The following is a 22,488-nucleotide window of genomic DNA, read 5'->3' on the forward strand; positions in this document are numbered from 1 at the left end:
TTTAACGTTTATTTATTTTTGAGAAAGAGAGAGAGACAGAGACAGAGACAGAGGCGGGGGTGGGGGGGTGGGGGGGGAAGGGCAGAGAGAAAGGGAGACACAGTATCCGAAGCAGGCTCCAGGCTCTGAGCTGTCAGCACAGAGCCAATACGGGGCTGGAACTCACGAACTGCGAGATCATGACCTGAGCCTAGGTTGGACGCTCAACCTACTGAGCCAACCAGGGGCCCCTAAACAAATACAAGTTTAAAAAGGCTGCATGTCTAGGCGATGAAATGACAAACAAAACCCAATACTTGTCTTTCAGAACCATACTGTCCAATAGAACTTTATCAATGATTGAACTGTTCTATATGTGCTACTCAACAGTGTAGCCACTGGCCACATCTGACTATCGAGCACTTGAGATATGGCCAGTGCAACTGAGAAACCGAATTTTTAATTTTGAATTTTCTTCAATACTAGTTCATTTAAATTGATGTAGCCCACATGTGGCAAGCGGCTACCGTATCCAACTACCCAACAAGGCAGGTCTAGAATTTCACATCCAAAGGGAGGAGACTGGCACATAAATGATCATAATCTGGGTGAAGTGAGCACAGAATGCTATGAACTCTCCTACCTGAGGAAGCTCATCCTAGGTCAGGGGAGTGGATGACAGGGGTGGAAATTTCCAAGAAGAAATGACCTCCAGAACGAGACCAGCAGGACAAGAGATGGATCTGGAAAGGGTAGCGGAAAAAGTACTACGCAGAAGGCTTAGGTGTTTGAGAAGCCCTGAAGGTAAGGAGAATGTTAAGAAATGGCAAAGAAGTATGGCAAGAACCTAGAACAGTAGTGGGAGACAGTCACTCAATGAGTTCAGAGAGGAACGTTGGGGCCAGGATCTAGAACATGAAGGGCTTTAGGTATCACGCTATTCCAAGGGCAACGGGAAGGCCGTGAAAAGTTTGAAACCGTGGCATGATATGACCATATTTGTGGTTTAGAGAGATTTCCCTGGCGGCTGCTTGGCGGTGTGGAGGAAAAAACTTGAGGCATGCCGCCGGCGTCCAGGTGAGACACGAGAGCTGTCTTAACTACAGTCGCGCAGAAGATGAAGAGAAGCAGACGGACTTGGAAACAGAAGAAGGGAAAAGGTACATGTCTTTCCTGATTGATTAGCCATGACAGTTGAAAGGAGAAAAGACAAGGGCCACACCTTGCTTTCTGACCTGGGTAGATGACAGGGCTGTTTATTGAAAGGCAATATGGGATTGTTAGCAACGGTCTCTAAATTTACGTTTTCCCATCACATCAGATTAATTGCTCCTCGTGGATCCGGAAACTAGCGTTGATAAACACTAGTGAAAACAAACAAATTATGAGAGCACGCTCTTCCAAGAAATCAACACAAGTTCACAGTTGATGCAACGTTGCTTTTATTTGGGGATTCAAGGGACATACGACAAAGTCTCAGAAAATGTCAACAAAGTCACATTTTGTGCTTGGCTACTCACTTAATGAGAACTGTGTGAGATAGGGCCAATAATCATCATTTTGAAAACAGGACGGCCTGAGCCACAAGGAGGTCTAGGTCTGACAATGCCAGATTTTGAAGTGGAAATTTACAACAAATATTCAGGTGCTTCCAAATGTCTAGATGTGTGTCCTTAAGTAGATGCAGCTTCACTGACTCCTTCGAGACAGAATTGCATTTTGGAACTGTGTCATCCAGCTGACCACTTTATTAATCATTACTAAATGCCAATTAAATGCGAAGGATCTGGTGAAAAAGAGTGAGATTTCCTCACTTCTAGCTTTTTATGGCTGAAGTATTCTTGAGTTAGTTACATGGATAAGTGAGGATTAAAATAGCAAATAACCATTGATATTTTCAAAAACATAAGGACTATTGAAACAGTCGTGTATAAATATTCATGCAGAAGCACTGACAAATACATACTGCGCATAAAATCGGGTAAGGAAATGCTCATTAGAAGATCCGATTGGTTTAGGTTAACTAAGAATTCCAAATAACTTAAGAATAGCATTGGAGACATGGTGCACATAATTTGAGCGATTATGTGTTCTTTGGGGGTGGACCATTGACAATGTCTGCATCAGAAGATGTCAGTTCATAACTGGCTAGTTTTCACGTTGAGGTGGGAAGCGAAACAGGTGCAAAATGGAAACAACCTGCTAGGCGCAGTTCCCCCCCCCCCCCCCCATCACCCAGACAGAACACTTTCCTTGATCAAATTCAAGTTCATACCTCATGTAGGCAGGATGGGGTAGTTCAAGAGAGGAGACTGGACAGCCTGGTTTCTGGACCTAGCTCTGCCACACTCAAATGTGTGAGCTTCCGGTAAGCCACTCACACTTTGATTTGCCGTCTGTAGAAAAGCATGTTGCAACAGATGACCTTTGAGTTTCCCCCCTCCTTTATTAATCCTCAGGAATTTTAGATTTTGTGCAGAACAAGGCGAACCCTTTCCTCAATCTGGCAAAAAAACAAACAAAAGCCTAAAATGCTGAGAAGCTCTCTTCCCCAATTCTGTCAGTTTTCTCCCATGAAAAGTCTTTCGATCGTTCCAATGTCATTTAAGCAGAAAACTGAAAAATTTGAGGGGATAACCGAATGTCATAGCTATTTGTTCACCATAAAGAACTATCGGGGAATACAGAAGCGGTAACATTGCAACACTGATCACAATATTGTGACTTCGTGCTTCAGATCATGAGATTTACGGTCACAATTCTGAGTGCGGACCCTGTGCGTGGCAGTTTGGCAAGTTACTTAATCTCATTAAATGTTAGCTTCCAAACAGGGATAATCGTACCTATCTTGCAGGGCTGTTCTGAGCTGTAGGCTTAAGCGAGTTCATACGTCAAATGCTTAACATACATTAAGACCTCGATAAATACTAATTGTTATTAAGTGAAAAGAAAAATCATAAGTTCTCACATTACCACCAGTCACTCCCACTTGCTTTTGTGGAAAATAAGATGGTATTTCTAGGTGACACCCAAGGTGGGAGAGGGGACGTGTGTGTGCGAAGCCCTTACTGTATATGTCTATGTATGCTGGCATTCAATGTCAACTAGACACGTATACTCATAATTCCCAAATTCACCACATAGATTCCTTCCTCCGTGGCTTTGCTCACATTGCATTCATTTAAAGCAATCTATTCTCTCTTTCCTTTCCATTTATCTAAATATTTAATACCTCTCCCCCTTTTTTTGTAAGTAGGCTCCACGCCCAATGTGGGGCTTGAACTCACAACCCTGAGATTAAGAGTCACATGCTCTACCAACGGAGCCAACCAGGTGCCCCTAAATCTTACTATCCTTTAAGATTCATCTTGTGTTTTCCTCCTTTGGAAACTTTCTTCCCTAAACAGGCCAGGTTTGCCCAGATTATGGTGACCTCCTCTGAACTCTTTGGTTATTATCTCTTGAGTTTTACTGTGGTCTTAACATCAATGCACCTGATTGGTTACTATCTTTTCAAAAGTTTGTGTTTCTCGGTCTCATTAAATTTAAACTCTTTAGAGGCAGGGATCATGTCTCAGCGAACCTATTTTGCTGGATTAAAAGAATGGTTGACTGGTCTGTGTCAGGTGGGATAATGTCCACTATGTTATCCTTTGGATTGCCTCTGACTACTTTGGTATTTCAAAAGTACTTTATGTTCCTTCAGGTCACTCTTAAGATCAAACCGTGTGTGGCTAAAAATCGATGTTCTTATAGCACTAATTTTGTTCCTTACCCCATGAACACCTGTGTGCAATTTTCTGTTGTAAAAACATCGATGCCTTCACGAGCATACTCATCCCGGGAAAATATTTTAGAAATGAATGTCACACTGAATTTAAATACAAACAGAGGAATACACACGAGGAAGGGAAAGTCCTTGGCTCTTTAGAAATCTAGATGTCACTGTTAAATTTTGTCTGGTTCTTGAAAACATGGTCTCCTGTTCTGAGAGTTCTATTGCCTGCAACTGCGCCATTTGGGGTGTGCTGCTTAGCAGGGAAGGTGTCTTCAGGTGATCTCTTTCTTTGTTTCAACTCCATTGTTGGCTTGAGCGTCCATCAGTGCAGCTGTGTCTCTGAAGTTTTTGTCCTTTCCCTGGGGAGACCTTCCTGAGGAGGGGGGCTATAGGACCAGCTGAAAGGAACATCGACACAACTAAAAAAATAACAGAACATGTCACAGAAAGTTATCACATTGACTCTTCGATAAAAATAAGTAAACGTAACGATACTTTGGGGGCCGTGCTATTTCTAACTCCACGTGAAATGCTGCATCACCAGAAAGACGTAGCACTTTCTTGCTCTTCACGTCGCTCAAGGACCAGTCAAGCAACAGCACTGCTTGAGCGTGTGAGCACCCCACGCTAATCACTCTGGGAGAAAAAGCTCCGTCAGAAAAGCTTCAGGGTTATCCAACAGGCAACTTACTGAAATAGGACACGTAGGAAAACAACAAAAGAACACAGGACATTAAGGACAAATTCAAATAAATCTAAAGACCAAAGGCAAAATAAAATAATTGTGGATACAGAAGTGCTTAGCAACGCAGGGGTGAATGAAGTCACTGAAATTGTTAGGAGTTAATGTCAGTTTCTTGTGGTTGTATTTCTAGTGCCTGGCTCAGAGCACGACATACGGTGCCCACTGAAAGAAAGGAGGACAGGAAGAACAAAAGGGAGGGAGGAAGGGAGAGACTGAAGAAGGAAGGGAGGGAGGGAGGAAGGAAGGAAGGGAAGGAGGAAGGGAGGGAGGGAGGGAGGGAGGGAGGAAGAAAAGAAGGAAGGAAGGAAGGAGGGAAGGAAGGAAAGGAGAGAGAGAGAAAAAGGGTGGAGGGAGGGAAAGAAAGAAAGAAAGAAAGAAAGAAAGAAAGAAAGAAAGAGAAAGAAAGAAACAAAGAAAGAAAGAAAGAGAAAGAAAGAAAGAAGAGAAAGGTTGCTGAAAGGTACCAGTGGTGGAGAGCAGAGTGTGCGGGGAGGAATAGCAGTGTGTGAGCTCATTCAAAGACCGGGAAGCCAGGAAGAGCAGGCTTGCTTAATTCAAGGAGAGATTATACATTCGGAGTGGCTTTAGAAAATAGGGCAGGGCAATTTTCAGGAGGTCCTGAACATGTTAAGATTTAATTTGGGAAACGTGGCGTGTTAATGTGACTTTGTGGGTTTTGAAGGGAATATTAACATGATTCAGATAAATCGAATGGAAAGGGAAATGTGAAACTCAAAGCCGTCAACCCAATGGGGTAAAACAAAACCATGCTGCAAGAAATTAAATGAAGGCAGAAGGACCAAAGACGATGGTCTTAAAATAGAAAGACAGGTGCTTGTCTGGGTTTCTTCTGTGTTAATGCTGAAGGACATGGGCTTAGAAGTCAGATCAAGAATTTCCTTCTCCCACTGTGTAGCTTTTTTCATTCTTCAGCTGTTCCTCTTTTTTGTCTCTGCCCTTCCTGAAAATGAACTTCAGACTTTACTGTTTTAGCAGCAAGGCAAAAGATGTTAGTAAATAAAGTACCTGGAGGTGGAATCAAATATAACTTTAAAGGACAACTGTTGGTAAAAACAGACTCCGGATTCCAGGGTCCTGGAATGGTTCTTCTATTTCTATACTTTAGAGCAACTTCAAAAATCCTTAAGGCTGCAAAAACATTTAGAGACCAATTCATCCAACCCACTCGTTTTGCAGATAAGGATATTCGGGAAGAGCTGTATTCGTGTTTCTCTTACTCTGCAAAAGTTATTATGAATGAAATATACTTTGCAGGTGGATTTTGATGTAACGAAAGCCCTTACTGTCAGCCTTTTCATTATGCCAGCACAATGAAGGTACATAATGAGTTAGGCACGGCAAAAGAGATACACTAACACGTATCACTGATATACTGCCACATATCTGCCCTAAACACTTCGGATATGTTGACGATGGGTCTCTAGATAGCAGGTACGATATTTTTTTTCCCTAAAACCTGAAATATAACCCTGTATGACATATTGTTAACAGGTATTTTTCTGTGCTGAGCAAGCATGCAGCAACTGATCCTGGAAGAGTAATTAAAAATGTATCTTACAGAGGTCTGTATTTTAGAACTCAGTGTTTTGTGAACATCGTTGGGGACGGGGGTCCCAAAGCCCCTGACACATGTGTGCAGGACTCACTTGTGAATACATTAAAATGCTACTAGAGTCAAGACGGATGCTTGGCACAGTTTTGGGGGTAGCTAATAAGGGCAAGTCCTTGTATACATGAGCAAACGAGAAGTAAAACAATGCATCGCTTTGGTGTTGCATAGATATGGCCCATGCAGAGTGCCTCCTTCATGATATGGGCCCCATTATTAAAATGACTGTTGAGGAACAAATGGCATAAAAATATGAGCCACCGTATTTTGGTGTCCAGTATGAGTCAAATGTTTAACAAATCAGCCTTCTTTGGGGCCTCTGCCTACTTAATTGGAATGAGTAATCTCTTGTATCATCTCAACATGAGCCTCCCTCGGACTCCTTTTTGTCTCCCGAACACATAAGCATAAATCGGGACGTTTGCGTAGCCTCGCTCAGGGTCCCTCCGTGATCGGATGGTAATGGTTCTCCAAATTTGCATCAAGAGCACCTTCACCTAAGGAGCGTAGGGCAAGTGCCTCGCACCAGGCTGACCAAACTCACTGTTGTACTGTCTGGCTTTTTCCTTAATGGCTAGGTCTTCGGGGGTTAGCTCCTTGGTGGGGAGGGGGTCTTCAGTCCAACGGAAGACCACGTCGAGACACCAAAAGGGAAGTCGAAGTTAGTGCATAAATGACCGAAGGCAGAGTTTTAGTTATTCATCGTGTGCCATGCAAAATGGAGGAAAATGGAAAAGAAGTTATTATCGTTATGATTTTGGTTACTCTGATTAAATCAACAAATTATTATCTCTGCCTAAAGCCATTTCCCTGGCATTTTATCTCATCCCAGTAAAGGAAACGGATTTCCTACGAGTAAGATTTACCATTCTAATATTCTCCATTCACTTCACAAATTGTCCACAGTCTGGATGAAGAGTAAATCAGTAAAGAGTAGCAAATATTTTACAACTAGTCCCAATGTCCACAATGATAACCCTCTTAGAGACCATTACTTTCCAACATCAAGGTCACACACGTCCATTCATTCTTGCATGGGAACACAGACCGTGGAGCCCTTTTTCTCTTAGATCAATTAGCGAGAAATTTTTTTTAAAGCTGATTTTAAGAACATTCTAGTCAGGAGCCATTTCAAATGATGAGCAATACCCAAGGGGGTGGGGGGAGGCGGGACTCTCAAGTAGGCAACATGTAAAGCCACACACAACTATATGCACATTAGTATAATTACACATTGCAAATTATATCGGATGTATCTAATATCTAATTTTTTGAAAGCTGACTCCACTTGAGATTTCAATAACAGCATCAACATCTTGCAGGTGGCTCCTTCTCCATAGTATCCAGAGAGAATTATTCCTCTAATGTGCTTACAACCCTCAAGTAAAAGCTGAAGCTCTCCCTGAAAGGACCAATGAACAATGAAACTGGGAATATTACCTTGATAGATTAAGCAAGGGAGGGGGGAGATTCCACCAAATATAATATTCAGCATGGTTATTTATCCTCTGCCTTCTGTGCATAGGATCCTTATTTGCTTCCAGCAAGAAGAAACAAACTTAAACACAATCCTCATTACAAAACGTGGGGGAGCCTTCCCATGTAGAGTCTGAGGCAATGATATAAAAAGCTAAGGGGCTGACGATTTTTTAGAGCACCTGATAAAAGAGAAATATGCAACTGAATGGCGGATTCTATCTTTGATTGAAAACAGAGGGCCCTCCGTTAAATTCCGCTCTTATAGAACATACGATTAATCTGTCCGAAAAAGGAGGCCAGATCAAAGCTCCATTTTGAGGAACAGGCTTTTGTCCTCATCGTTCTGTATGAATCAATCAATTATCAAATAACCAAATATATATTTGTGATCTTGGAGAGTGGAGCGTATTATTCAAGTTGATTGGATCCATTTTCTTGATTCCTCCTTGAAGATCTTTCTGCTAATTAGTCAGGGTTACTATTGAATTATTTAATTATCTGCACTTTTGTGCAATGAAATATGTTGTCATATCACATACTTTATCATGCTACTGCTGTTCACACTTAATGATGCCTCTATAGTTAGCAGTTTCCTTTGTTCTACTCAGTAAGTGGTTTTAGAAAGGGGGTGGGCCGGGAAGGAGGAGCCTGGGGTTTGTAAAATAAAATCATACATTCCTGGTGCCCATGCAAAACTTTATGCATTTACATGAATCTCTTTTTAGAAATTAAGTTGCAATTCCATTTGGAATAAGTTAAAGGCACATGTCGGCGACTTCAAACGCAGCCAGGATGGTATTACTATACCTTGGACCTCTCCCCACTGCATTTCCACTGCAGTGCAATGGTAAAACGATTTAATCTTTTTTTTTTTTTTTTAATCAGCAAGGAATGTCTTTAACAAGGAAGAAGTAAATTATGATAATTACTCTGAATGGTCGGATCCTTGAGCATTACTAATTAGCATTTATTGCCTGGATTATAGAACAATACATGTGAAACCGAACTGCGATTGCTCTTTTGCGTTGAAGAACTGAAAAAGGCAATGGAGCAAAAAAGGCAGCAGCATCAGGACTGTAGTCTGGTAGTTTCCATCCCCTTGATAAGTGGGCAAAATCCCCCACTTTTGAAAGACGCCAACGCGGCCCTCAATATTTACGGCCCATTCATTTTTTTGTGTTGGGCACATCTTTACATAGGGTATCGTAGTCATGAGAGGCTAATGAGAGGAGAAACATTTTGGCCATGATGTCATTTGGGGACAGTTTTATCCATTGTGAGAGTTTAACAATCAAGAGCACAAAACTCGCCGTTTCAGAAAATATACATTTTGCTGCAGACATTCCGACTTAAAAAGGAAACAAAGAACTCAGCTCTTAGTAAATAGAATTTTACATCCACCTCCCCACTTTCTCCTAGGAGGACTACAGTTGCAAAGAATTGAGAAGAGGAAATTGGCATGTAGTGCAAAACCCTTTTCTCCACCCCCCACCCCCCCCCGCCCCAACGCATCACGAATTTGTAACAAAATAGATTCTGAAATTAGAAATAAATGAGATCTTAATCAACGGAGCAACATCGGTCGTGGAAATAAATGCCACTCAAATAATCTGGCAACTGAAATTCCCCAATAACCTAGTAGGTAGAAGAGAAAGGGAGGAAAATTAACCATCCCTCACCCCCCCCTCCCCACCCTGCAGCATCGTGGGTTCCTCCACACCCCAGTACAGGGAATGAAGAGGAAAGGACGTGGTAAAATATAAAGCCAGTACTAAATACAGTTGCTAGTCTTCCCAATGCCTTCCATGGATTCCCTCCCCTGATCCCTTTTAGTTTGAAAGAATAAGTTTGACTAAATCTGTGAGGAGATTAAACAGGCTGGTGATAAAAATTAATTCTGCTGAATGAGCAAATGCGTTTGGATGGCAGAGATGCAAATAAGATAATACTTTTCTTTTCCTTTGACATACCAAGCGGATTAGTTTAGAATGTTAAATTTGATTTTATTAGAATATATTAGCAGTGTTTTAATTAATACCAATCAAACATTTTCTTTCCCTGGGGCTTGATGTGTTCCTAACGCTTTCTAAATCATCTGGTATTTATCCATCAACCCCCCCCCCCCAACCACCAAATTACCAAAGCCTTTTGTTACATTCTTCATCATTTTACTGTATTCAACAGAAAACTATGAGCTGTTTACCTAAAGGTGTCTTGCCCATAAAATTAGTTCCCAGGTGCAGGATTTAAAATGAGTCCTGGTCGTTAGTACAGTTGATTTTTCTTTTTTTTTTTAAAGGTAGAATTAGAGACTCAAAAATAAACATCTTGTGTGTTTTTCTTTTGGGGAAAAATGTTGCAAAAGGAGTTTTGGCTGGTTCGTATTACTTGGCCTTCTTCTCAGTAGAGCTTCCTAAAGCTGTTAAATTTCCAACTGCCTTGGTGTAGAGCTGGCATTTCTTTGGAAACAGAGGCAAAAAAAAAAAAAAAAAAAAAAAAGGAATAAAAAAAGGAGGAGGGGGAGAATCTAGTTAAAAATATGGTGAACCAGGATGGCCTGTGAACTGAATTGTAACTGTGTGTTCCAACGAGGTGTTGCATTGCATTTCACTCATTATCCGCTCCTTTTCTCTCAAGCTTCCTGTCCTTCTGTGTCCGAAAGCTCCACTTCACGTCTTTTTCTTTTCTTCCTGCAACGCAAACCGCCCCCCCCCCCAAATTCCCCGCCTTATTTTTTTTTTTTTTTATCTGCCAAGCTGGATTTGCACTTTTAAAGATCGGTATCAATAATGCCCAGCTTGTTTCGGTTGCACTCCCCCTTTAAAAGACAGCTCTCTCTCTAATTGATGCGTCTGGGCTAGTCTAGACTGGTAGTGATTGAACCAACCACCAATTATGTTATTCATTTCACTGAACTTCGCTGATGGGCTCGGTGAGGAAGAAGGGGTGTTGAGAAACCTGCCCTTACACTCGAGCAGTCCCCTGCTGAAATTCAAAATCCTGTGCGTCGTTGTGCATTGCTAAATGCCCGTGTGATCAGTTGTGATGGCAACCTCAGGGCATGAGCAATCCACTTGAAAACATGTTAAAAAAAAAAACAAAAAACCCAAAAGAGAGCCTTGGAATACAAACTGTATCACTTGTATTAAATTACTATCCTGTTCCCATTTAAAATCATAGAAGAATGATATCCAGCATGTTTTTATTGGCCCATGAGTCCATCTTTATAGAACTGACTGCAGATAGATTTTGACTTAGTAAAGCACCAAATGTTTTGCAAATATTTGATATGCATCATGTGGTAATATAGATCCATAAGTTAAATAGATCCCTTTCCACAATTTCCAAATACCTATGCATACACACCAGCTTAAGATGGGGAAAAAATCATTAATCCATTGTGGAGAAACCGAAGGTGACTTGAAAATCAAATAACTCTTTTCTCTGAAGCCCATTCAGGCTCCCCAAGGCTGGAAAGTAATATTTAAATAGTACAACTGCACGAGAGGTCGCAACAAAAGACGTAGTGCAATTGTTGCACGCTTCATTTTCTCGATTCAGTTTTCTGATACAAAATGGTTTCTTGACTACGGTTTGGAGTCAATGACTGAAATTGCAATAAACACTCCAAAAAAAAAAAAAAAACCCATACACACACACACACAGGAAAAGAACAGTTTCCTTAACCTTCGACTACACGTATAAAATGAGGTTACAGCCAATACAAAGTCTTTAAAAGAAGAAAGCATTTGAAGTCAGGGGTGATTTAGGTGTTTCCCAAAAATACGAGACAAGTGTTGGCCCACGAATACCAAAACTGTCTAAATAAAATTGTATATGGGAGTTTTTCACAACAAAGAAAAGGTAAGTTAATGTTTCTCTTCTTCAACTAGGAGATAGATCTAAATCACTAAAATTATTCTGTCACAGAAAGTTCCGTTTTTCTGAAAACTGCAGACGAGGTAATGCTAACAAATTACCTTAAGATAATTTTAAAGGTACAGTTTGGTGTTATAAGTAACTTTGTTGGATTACGTTTAAATCCTGATAAATTTTTCCACCCCTTGATTACTCCTAAAAGATACAATAATTGCATATTGTGTGCATGCTATTTCTTTGCATATATTCAGAAAATATATTTCCAAAGCCTATTACTCTTGAACTCACAGCGTGTAACATTTTAAAACGGACGCCAAGCACGCAGGCTCTGTCTCTCTTATTTATAAAATCTCGCAAAGTACCACAGATGTAGTCTTCATGAACACCATCAATTTCACCCTCCCTGTAGCGTAGCAAGAGTCGAATTTTTAGCCTACTGCTATTTTAGCCCAAACTCCTGGTTTGCCCCCATCTGCGTCTGTGTGCTCACTGTCCGGCCGTATATGTGACACATACGTGTGAGGACTGAGTGTGTAACATGTCCACATGCCCGTTTTAATTGGACATGATTTTCAGATTAACTGTTGAGTTTCAAAGTTGGAGGCACGGGGCATGCTGGGACTTCAGCTGCTATGTTCTGAGGTCAAGCACCAGGTACTGAGCTGTTCTTGTTACGCTCGGATAGTACTGCGTGTTGCTCTCAAGAAACAGACCACGGTAGAGGAGTTCCACAAGCCTTGGGCATCAGTGATACACATTCGTACGCACAGCAGCCAACACGCTCCTCTAACAGAATGTATCCCTCCTTCACCAGAAATCCAGGAGAGCGGCCACTTTCTGCTCACCTGACCCCATCTAACAATGAAAACCTCTGAGCCGTGCTCCGTCAGTTCAGACAAACTTTCTTTTCTTTTGTTTTTGCTTTAAAGAAAGAAGTTCCACCCAATTTCCAGGATGCACAAGCACGACTCACAGCTCCCAAGAGCCTAACCCGTGGATTTAAACGGTAAACATCACAAGTTAGGGTCTCAGGGATTGAGAGGAGCGCAGGAAAATTGTTCCTTCTTGAGACAAAGCAAGGCAAAGCAAGAACCACAGCCAGGTTCTGTTCCAGGTTCGTGACCAGAAAGGCCACAAACAGGTGGCAGGGTATTCCCTCACTCTCGAAGCTTCCTCAGGTCACAAAATTTAGAGCCCACGTAAACACGATACATTCATATACACACACGCACTCTCTGTGGACACATATACGTACCTGAACATACGATCGCGAGCATATCAGAGAAAAACAAAAAAAACAAAAAACTCTTTGACGCTTTGGGCAATCCAGTTTTACGAGGAAAATCATATGCATAGACCCAGGAACGCCCCTGTCTTCAAAACCAAGGTCTAAAAGAAGGATCAAACGTCCTTTTGGAGCTTTAACTTACAACTAGCACAAATGACGGTAAAGAAAATAGGAGGCATCTCTTTCCCCCTGGGCAAGCATGCCGCATGCAAAATCATAGAAAATCAGGTTTTCAGAGGGAGAAGACCCAAGGCACAGGGCTTGGAGGCCGTGGAAGTACAAATACGAATAGCGTTTTAAACTCACCCATTGGAAGCGGAGCAGGGCTGCAGCCCTCGTGCAACACCATTCCGAGCAAGGGGGGGAAATGGGAGCTCGCAGTGCGTTAGCCTGGGCGAGGTGTTTCAACAGAGGACCGACATCGGGGCGGGGAGGGAGGCGGGGGCAGGAAGCGATACACCAAATCTCGAGACTGTAACTCTGTAGCTCATGCTTTGACGAGGGAGAAAAAAAAGGCAATTTGGTGCAAGTGGAGGGAGGGACTGGGACTGATCAAATTTTGAAAATATTCAGTGAAAAAAAACGTTTTTAATTCCCTCTCTCTCTTTTTTTTTTTTTTTTTTTTTTTTAAAGAATGAGAAACCTCCCAAGAGCTGCTTTTAAAAAATTCCTTGCTTCTTTCTTTAGCTTGCACTTTGCCAGTCCTGCAAACGGGGGCCTCGTCTTCATCAGCTGCTTGGCTGAGGCCAAGGCCAAATCACCCAGAGCCAGCACCAGGCTGTCATTTGGGAGGCGAGGTGGGGAAGGGGTGGGTGCAGGCTGGGGAGATCCGTCTCCCCCGCCCCACTCCCGCCGCTGCCGAACCTTTGGAGCCTCTTGCCAATATTTCAGAGGAATCAGACGCATAATTGCCTTCTCTTGTCGCAGAAGCTACTGGTTCTGTACCTGAGAGATAGTCGCTTGTTCCCATCTGCCTGGAAGCTGAGTTTTCCCCAAGCCAGGGGTTCTTGTGCCGCCTCCAAAACCGAAAGGAAAGGGAGGGGAAGTGGGTGGAAAGACTCTTAAAATTTTTCTTCCTCCTTGTGTTTCTCCCTTTCTTTCTTTCTCTTTCTTTCTTTCTTTTTCTCTCCTTCCTCCCTTCCTCCCTCCCTTCCTTCCTTCCTTCCTTCCTTCCTTCCTTCCTTCCTCTTTTTTTTTTTTCCCTTTATTCCAGCCTAAGCAAGGTAGATGGCTGGCTAGTCAAAGAGAATGACAAAGCAGCCCCCTCCAAGGAAGACACTGGAGGGGCCCCGGGCACTTAGTAAAAACGCTAAATATTTGGTAGATGTTTCCATATGCAACTAGAAACCGTTAAAACTCCAGGCTCTCCCCTCTTCTCCCCCACTCTTCCAAAATAGAATCATAACAGCAAGACAGCTAAATGATGCCTCTTTTCCCTCTGTACAGGGTCTACTCAGCATCCCCCACCCCCCCATCTCCAAGACAACTTTTTTTTTTTCTCACCTCTGTAGGTTCTTCTCAGGCACAATCCTCCGTTCAGTTCAGGGTCTCTCCTTTCTCTCTCACTTTCCTTTTCCTCTCAGAAAGGCTAGTCCGTCATCAATCTACCTTGCGTCTCTCTCCCTGTCTCAACCTCTCTCTCCCTTTTTCTTTTACTATTAAAAATAATAATAATAATGGCCTTTTCGACATAGCAGCGTGAAGTGGCCGCCTTTGAGAAAGCACATTTAATCTTTGCTGGCTCCCCTAGGCTTCAGTGAAGAAGGAGAAGGCAAGAAAAAAAGGGAGAGAGAGAGAAAAAAAGATTGTAAGGGAGGCTGCTGACGGACAGCAAGCATCAGGCACAAATCAGCGACAAGTTGAATTTTCCTAGACCACACTGCCCCCTTTCTTCTCAGCTCTCTCCCTGGGCTCCTGGAAAGCCCGAGTGTCTGGTTACAGAGGCTCCTTTTGCCAACCATGGTGCAGATTCCTCGCATGCCTGCTTAAATCTCTGGCAGAATAAGGAATCAATATCCCCCCTCTAATCACCGTGAGCTCTATCTACGGCTTCCCTCCTTTTCTGAGAATCCACTTGGCTTTCCCCGCCGCTCCCCCGCCCTGCCAGGCTCCTACATACAAAGCTTGCGGTCCTGTCATTTCTCACTTCCTTCCATATCTTGGAGACAAGCCTCCCTTCTAATATCCTCTCGCGCTCGCTCTCTCTCTCCGTTGTAGTGTCTCATCCCTGACTCGCAGCCCCGGATGCACTAAGGCATCTCCCTGACTGCTAATGAGACCAAAAATACACCAGCAGGTCAGGGGGAAGGCCAGACATTGTATTATACGAATACAGAAAAACAAAAAAAACAAAAAACCAACCCTCAGCCTGCTAGACCCAGAGATCAGGTATCACGTTTTCTAGAAGGGGTAAAAGAAAGGGGAGGAGTGGGGGGGGGGGGGAGAAAGGAGTGAAGGAGAGGAGACCAGGGCGCAGTTCTCCGCCTAATGGTTCCGCATCCCACCGGGCATTTAGGGCACCTATGCCTGTATGCGTGCAGGTGGAGAATTCTGTGAGCCTTGCTGGGTTTTCTTTACGGACAGAAAGTCAACAGCCCCCAAATACTTCCTTGCAATCGGCGTTTAGGGGCACGAAGAGCAGAGATTCCAAGCCCTATTTAAAATACGCACTCTATTCAGGCATGAGATGACGACAACGCTAAAAATCTCTTTCCTTCCAGCGGCAGGCTTTGCTCCTTGACTATCTTTGCCACATGCACTAATTTACCACTTGGCTTCTGCAATGGACTCATCACTCACTGCGGCTTCTCCTACCCCTTTACTTCTACTGCAGACATTTTCCTTCTTTCTCAAGTATTTCTCCTCCAATGTCCATCAGATCCACGCACACTCCACTGATCAGCCTACAGCCCCTTGGTCATGATAAGTAATAATTCAGATGACAAAAAAGTGGCAGAAGATAAAAATGAAAGACATCCTGAGTTGAGTAGGGGAGTGTCTCCCATCATTTCTGGTGGCACGCGTTTTCGGAGCTCGGCTACACGTCGATCCTGGAAAGCAGGTAGCTCCTGAAAATCGGGGTCTCTACCTATCTACACACACAGTGGGTATAGTGCCATCTCCACCCGAGTTTGCTGGCCGGAATCATGCAGACAACAGGCAGCGCTGTGTTAAGTATAACGCTGGGTTCCGTAAATAGCAGGGAAGGGAGGGAGATATCTGAGGACACAGGTTTCCTCTAAGTCGATGCTTTTTAAAGGTGGCTTCTTTGTGCTCAACTCAGACATTGTGCTTTGTCTCTCACTGGGAGACCTGCAGAAACGCAGCTGGATGCCAAGGAAAAGGAGAAGAAAAAGCACACATGAGGAGACCCAGAGAGAGGAAGAAGGGAAAGGAGAAGAGAGGAGAGGAGGGGAAGGGAGGGGAGGGGAGAGGTGGGGGGGGGGGAGAACAAACAGAGGCCAAAAAAAAAAAAAAAACCAGACAGACTTACAATCATGGCATTGGATTCCCTTTAATACTTTGTGTGTGTGTGTGTGTCGTTATTGGGAAGGAGAAAGACATGGTTGGCAGGCTTGGGGACTGGGTTAGAATCTTTTTCAGATTTGGCTAATAGTGTGTTTGCACTAGACTGATGAGAAAAAAAAGACATGCTAGAATAATCATAAAGGGTGGAGCTGTCAAAGAAAAAAATCTTTGACTCACTGGGTGCCTCCCTGTAACGCCAAGATGAATCATTCCTAACCAGAGTCGTCAATTGTCTCAGTGTGCTTGCACACGAAGGCCAGATTATGGGAATCACGTCAGTGCCCCCATCTTCAGAAAGGAAAGGTAAGCAGAGAAATGGAATTCTGAGACTCCCCTAAACCTCTCTCTGTGTGCAGCGCAGTTCAGCGCGGTTTGTCACACGCCCAGCGAGTCCGCCCCTGTCTGTATTCACTCTGCTTACAAAGATATACAAATGTATGAGTTACGAAAGTTTTGCTACGAACACATCGTGTTCTCTACACAACTCAGCGATGTCTTTGGAGGATCCTTACTTCAAGCAGTTAACGCCTGACCCCAATTTCTGTGGGTAATTAGTGAGCTAGATAACCACACAAAGTGGGTAATTATTTAGTACCCAAGGGTACGCTAGAAGTGGGTAGTGGCTTTGTTAACAAAAGCACATCTCTAATTATTGTATCTATGATGGGTGTTTTAAAAATACCAGTTACTATATCAAGTGAACCATGATAAGCAAGTGAACTGTTTTGCTGTCCTTCGCGTATATACATATGTATATTCCATCCTGGTTAATAATATTTACCTCTCTCGTACGGAGCGTTGTGAAAATTAATTAGTTAACATCTGCAAGACTCTCAGAGAGGAAATGTGCTGGCGAGTTTCTAAATACAGTATTATTATTGTTATTACTGTGTTGGCTAAGAATCCCAGGGTGAGAGGAGCTTAGGGAGTAGATTCAATAGCCCGGTCTCTGTCTTGCTTTGGAAAATATGCTCAGATAACAAATGCAGTGAGTTTGTTTGCAGGGACCGGTCGCCTACCTAGCCGTCTAACACAGGCGGTGATAGAAAAGAAAGGTATATGCCATTTCCTTGACAGCTGGCTCAGGAAGGATGCATGGAGCTGGGGTAGGAGATGGGGAGAGGGAGGAGCAGAGAGAAGTCAGGGATGGGCCTGGAAGGAAGCTGAATCAGCCCGACCACACCCTCCTTCCAAAGTCCTTCTAGCCTTCCCTTTGATGAGCAGCAAATATGCGCAAAAATCCTCAAAGAAGACATCCGTGCAAGTGCCGGGACAAATTCATCCTAATTACAACCAATCAGCCAGATATATAGTATTTATTCTGGAGAAGAACAATCACTACAAATTACTTGAACAAATGCAGATACACATTAAAATATTACAGTGTTGAGAATAAGCACACACAAATCAGCTTCAGATATTTTTAACCCAAGACAGGAACACCAGTGAAGAAACCCTTTCTAATTCGATTGCTTTTCTGAATCATCCCCCAAGATGGGAAGGGGATATCATGTACTTCTGCTGAGAAAGAAAGAAAAGAAAAAGAAATGAAAGGAGAGGGGTGAAAAAAGAAAAAAGAAAAGAAAAGGAAAGGAAAGGAAAGGAAAGGAAAGGAAAGGAAAGGAAAGAAAAGAAAAGAAAAGAAAAGAAAAAAGGAAAGGAAAGGAAAGAGAAAAGAAAAGAAAAGAAAAGAAAGAAAAGAAAAAAGAAAGCTTCATGCTTTCAGGGACCTTAATTCTGGGGAGAGAGACCAAGCCTTGAAAACAAACAGCAACAAACATAAACTTACTGCTTCTTTTTCTGTAAATGTCCATCTCCTTGAGCCGGCTGTCTGGGGTCTGGCTGAAGCAGGGACAGACAGAGGCCTCTGAGTTCCACATCTTCTAGTAGGCTCACCACATTTTTTTCTTTCAAAGCAAGGTTGTCCCTGGGATTAACCCTAGGAGTCTGGGAGATGTGAAGCATTTGGGCAGGATGAAGGGACATATGTAGAGATATTGTATTCAGCCCCGTTTAGGGTATCTAGGGAAATCGGAAAGGAGAGGGACCCCATCAGTCAGCCAACAGGTACCAGAGCTGGAACCTCTCCTGGAGGACAGCCTCCAGGACACGTGTTTATGCTGTGATTGGAGGCCAGTGAAGTGATGAGCGCATTTTAAGAGTTTGGGAGCAGAGGGAAAATTTCTCCAAAGCCACCCTAGCCAGGCTTCTGACCTGAAGCCCAGGATTCGGCACCCCCTCCCCAAGCCCAGAACTACAAAGGCTGACTGGCATTCCCCAACCCGCCCAGCTCCTTTCAAACCCACAGACTGTGCCAGACTGGCCCCACCTCCCACTGCAGCAAATTCTGTAGCCCCGCTTCAAGCTGCGCTGTAAGAAGCCAGATTTCCGTTTTAATTGTCCTACCTGGCCTTCCCCTCTGCCACTGCCCCTGGCTCTTGGTTCCTGGCACCTTTTCAAAGGCCCAACCAACTGCTTTCCCTCCCCCATTGTCATTCGAAACACCTCTAGTTCTCCCCTCCTCCAATTTTTATGTCTAGAACGTTCTCCTGTCCAGCAGCTTTTTTCATTTTTGGCCCCCACCTTTCCCTTTCTTTGGTCTCTCACATTCTCTTGTCTGACATTTTTTTTTTGGGGGGGGGGGCATGTCAAAATATAGTTGTATCTCCTGTTATGGACCCAAAACCCAAACCCAAAGCCCGCTGCCAGCATCTTCTCCTCCCCCGCCCCCCTCCCCGGGCCCCCATATTAACATATTTGACAATCCAGTTCAGATCAGGGCACTTCCCAAAGGCTCGCCTAAAAAAAGTTGAAACTGGTAGATAACAGGTAGGTGTGTGTGTGTGTGTGTGTGTGTGTGTGTGTGTGCGCGTGCGCTGATCTAACTATATGAATGCAGTGGGAAAGGGCCTGATGGACATGTAGGGAAGGAAGCACAGAAGAAAGGGGTCTGGGATATTTGTGGGTATTTAAGATCAAAGCAACAGAAGCTAATTATTGCAAGGCCTTCTAGAGAAAAGGGTTATATTTTTATGTGTGTATTTCTATGTCTCTGTATATACACATATACACATATATGGTCTGTCTCGAGCTTTGACACATCACGGTATTTTAAGAGGATCTGATGATCTGAAAAGGGCATTTACCATACCGTAAACAGTGACGGGCAGGGCCCACGTGGTTTTGCAGCTAAAAGCTGAATTTGAAAGCCTTCAGAGGGATTGGAAGAGGAAGATAAATCCCGTAAGACACCTACCCTCCCCCAGCCTTGTCTGGGCTTAGAAGCTAAGAACTTCGGGAGCACCTCTCCCTGCTGCCACCGTGACTTTAAATTAAGCTCGTCCTTGCCATCCATCCCTTAAAGTGTTTGTACTCTTAACCTCACTCCTCAGGTCTTTATTGCTATAACGTTGCAGTTCTGTTCTCTGTTACTCCTTTACTAGCTGCTCTTGAGTTCTTCGATGTGACAGACACTTACAGGCAAATAATATCTCATTTTGTCTTCCAAAGCCATCATCAGTGTTTTGAAAGGTTTGGGATAGTTGGAACTGCCCAGCTCTGAGCGCAGCGCTAGGATCCGAACCAGGTCGAACTCCATGAGCCCGGTCTTTCCTTTAGATCATTGTGTTGACTCTTGTCTCCGTGTAAATGATACTTTCCACACAGTTCATCCCCTCCCACGAGCCTGGTTTCTCCTCCGATGTGTTTTCCATAGCAGTCTATACTTACTCCACTTTAACATGTATTCATTCTTTTCATTAGCTCATTTTAGCCAAGGAATATTTATTGAGCACTTGACTGTAGGTCAGGCACTGTGCTCGGCAGTATAAGTCCGTTAGCTAGAGGAAAGAACTCCATGTTCTGGTGTTGGCACTATCCATAGACTATGTTGTCTCTAGCTCCAAATTCCAAGATGAACACGGAGGGTGGGTGTCACATGATTGCTATTGTGTTTCTGGTATATAGCTCAGCACCTGGTATATAGCAAAAAAATTTTTTTTAACATTTATTTATTTTTGAGAGGCACAGAGAGACAGAGTGTGAGCGGGAGAGGGGCAGACAGAGAAGGAGACACAGAATCCGAAGCAGGTTCCAGGCTCTGAGCCATCAGCACAGAGCCCTACGTGGGGCATGACCCCACAAACCGAACCATGAGATCATGACCCGAGCCGAAGTTGGATGCCCAACGAACGGACTGAGCCACCCAGGTACCCCCATGGCAAAAGTTTTTTAATAAACGTTTATGCTGATGTGGCTTTGATTGTAACTTTTTGAGTGATCAGAGCTCATGTCTAAATAACCCTTGGAAGAACGCTTAGTACGATGCCACATAAAATAACATTTAATAAAGGGTGAACTGCAACCTTATTTTCTAAGACCATACTCCGGCTGAGGTCCCACTTATAGCCACCTTTGTGTTTCTGAAGAATAACAAATTGGTCTGCTTAATTCATTCTAAACGTTCCGAAGTCATGCTGTTTCTGTTTGAGAGCCAGACAGATTCTGTCTGAAATCTCACTGATCTGTGGATTAGGAGGTAATATCAAGTGATAAAGTGTCCAGGATGACGTGGCTGTGAAGGCCTATTCTGGGCTACACGCAGGGAGGGAGGGAGATCTCTTGCACTTTAAAGTGTGTGGGTAAGTCCAGATCTGAGATAAGCAACCGAGCTCAGATGCCCTCATTTCAGAAAAAGAGGTTGAGAAGCTAGAAATCGTTCATGACCATATGACCGAAAGGCTCCAGAGTTTCATAATATGTATTCTGAAAAAAGGTTACACAAGTCCTTATTTGCCTAAGGAAAGAGTACTGAAGCGTGTACAAGTGGTATCCTTGGCAGCCTAGCTTCCATCCGAGACCTCATCTGGGCGATAGGGGCGGGCAGGGAGAATATGATGGCGCTCAATCCGTCCTTTGACAGGCATTGATGCACATTCAGAGTTTTGACACCACTCAAGTTTCTAAAGATGCATCCTTGGTGGCTGACCGTGACTCTCAAGGGACAGCTGGATGCATAACCACAGTCCCCCCGACTCCAGCCCCCAAACTCTAAACATACTTTAGATGGGAACGATCTAAATTCCCTCAGCAAGAGTCCCTCATTAACTGACAAAAAGATATTCCCAGGAAGGGGAGGAAGACGAAGCTTCCTTCTGCATTGATCAGCAAAACCATTTTCCTGAAGCAATGAGACTTTGAGCCAGTAGGGAGCAGCGTTTGGTGCAAACAGTCTGAAGCTCCAGTGGTCTCCAAAGGAGTCATCTGGCAGATTTTACACCCCAAATCTGTAAGAGTTCCAAGTGTCAGGTTAAGTGATGTCAGGCTAAAGACTTGAATTTTTGCCTAGCAAAAAAGAAAAAAAAAATATTATTTCGCTTTCCTTAGCCTTTTAGGACATTAGGGGAAATCAATGGTGAGAGAAGTCTTCAGCATATTACTTAATAATATTTTTTGATATGAATATGTATACTAATTCTGTTGCCTCCTTATGCTTCATTGGGTGAGCTTCAGAGGACTTTTCTTGGCTTCTAGATTAACTCCATACAAGGACTGTTACTTATCTGACGAGCCCATGTTGTCTACGAAGCCCTCTGGAAGGTACTCTATGGCCCACTGCCTTGGGGTCTGACTTGACCAATTTGTAAGTAGTACATTTCAATAGCCTTTTGGATGTAGGCAGGTAAAAGAGAGAAGCTTTCACTCCTATACAATAAGTGGGTAAACTGAGAGTGAAAAATAGAGAAAATCAAGGCCCTCCTAAAGGATGAGATCCCTATTACCTGTGCACTAATAGAATTGAGCCTGACGTTAAAAAAGAAGCATTATTCTTGGCTGACGCATATCATCCAAGAGCCAAGTTCTATTTTGGTCTAGGTTCCCTGCCATTCAGTCATTAGGTTTAGGCTGGCAAGCAAAAAGGCTTATTTCTGCCCCTGGAACTTTTGAAGATGGAGATTGCCAGGCCAAGAGTCTAGAGATGATAGGAGACCAAGGATACAGGCCAGGGACTTGGGCTGGAGTTATTTGTCTATATATTTGAAACAGCTACACAGCCAGGAGGTTGTGAGGAAAAGGAGAAAGGTGGGGGGAGGGGAAGGCTTTGGAAGCCAAGAGTGTCCTCATCTTAAATTCAGTCTTATTGATGCCATGGCTCATAGAGACATCTTTGCTGACCAAATTAA

General features: G+C 43.4%; 1 long non-coding RNA gene across 1 annotated transcript; it reads right to left on the bottom strand.

Annotated features, from left to right (window-relative positions):
* Window positions 1-1,397: 1,397 nt before the first annotated feature.
* On the bottom strand, window positions 1,398-16,173 carry LOC123600815. Its single transcript, XR_006713831.1, has 3 exons — window positions 14,282-16,173; window positions 13,085-13,270; window positions 1,398-4,176 (listed from the first exon to the last, which is right to left on the bottom strand). It is a non-coding gene; the product is annotated as an uncharacterized LOC123600815 (long non-coding RNA).
* Window positions 16,174-22,488: the final 6,315 nt, after the last annotated feature.

This window comes from Leopardus geoffroyi, chromosome D1, assembly GCF_018350155.1.
Source record: "Leopardus geoffroyi isolate Oge1 chromosome D1, O.geoffroyi_Oge1_pat1.0, whole genome shotgun sequence".
NCBI lineage: Eukaryota > Metazoa > Chordata > Mammalia > Carnivora > Felidae > Leopardus > Leopardus geoffroyi.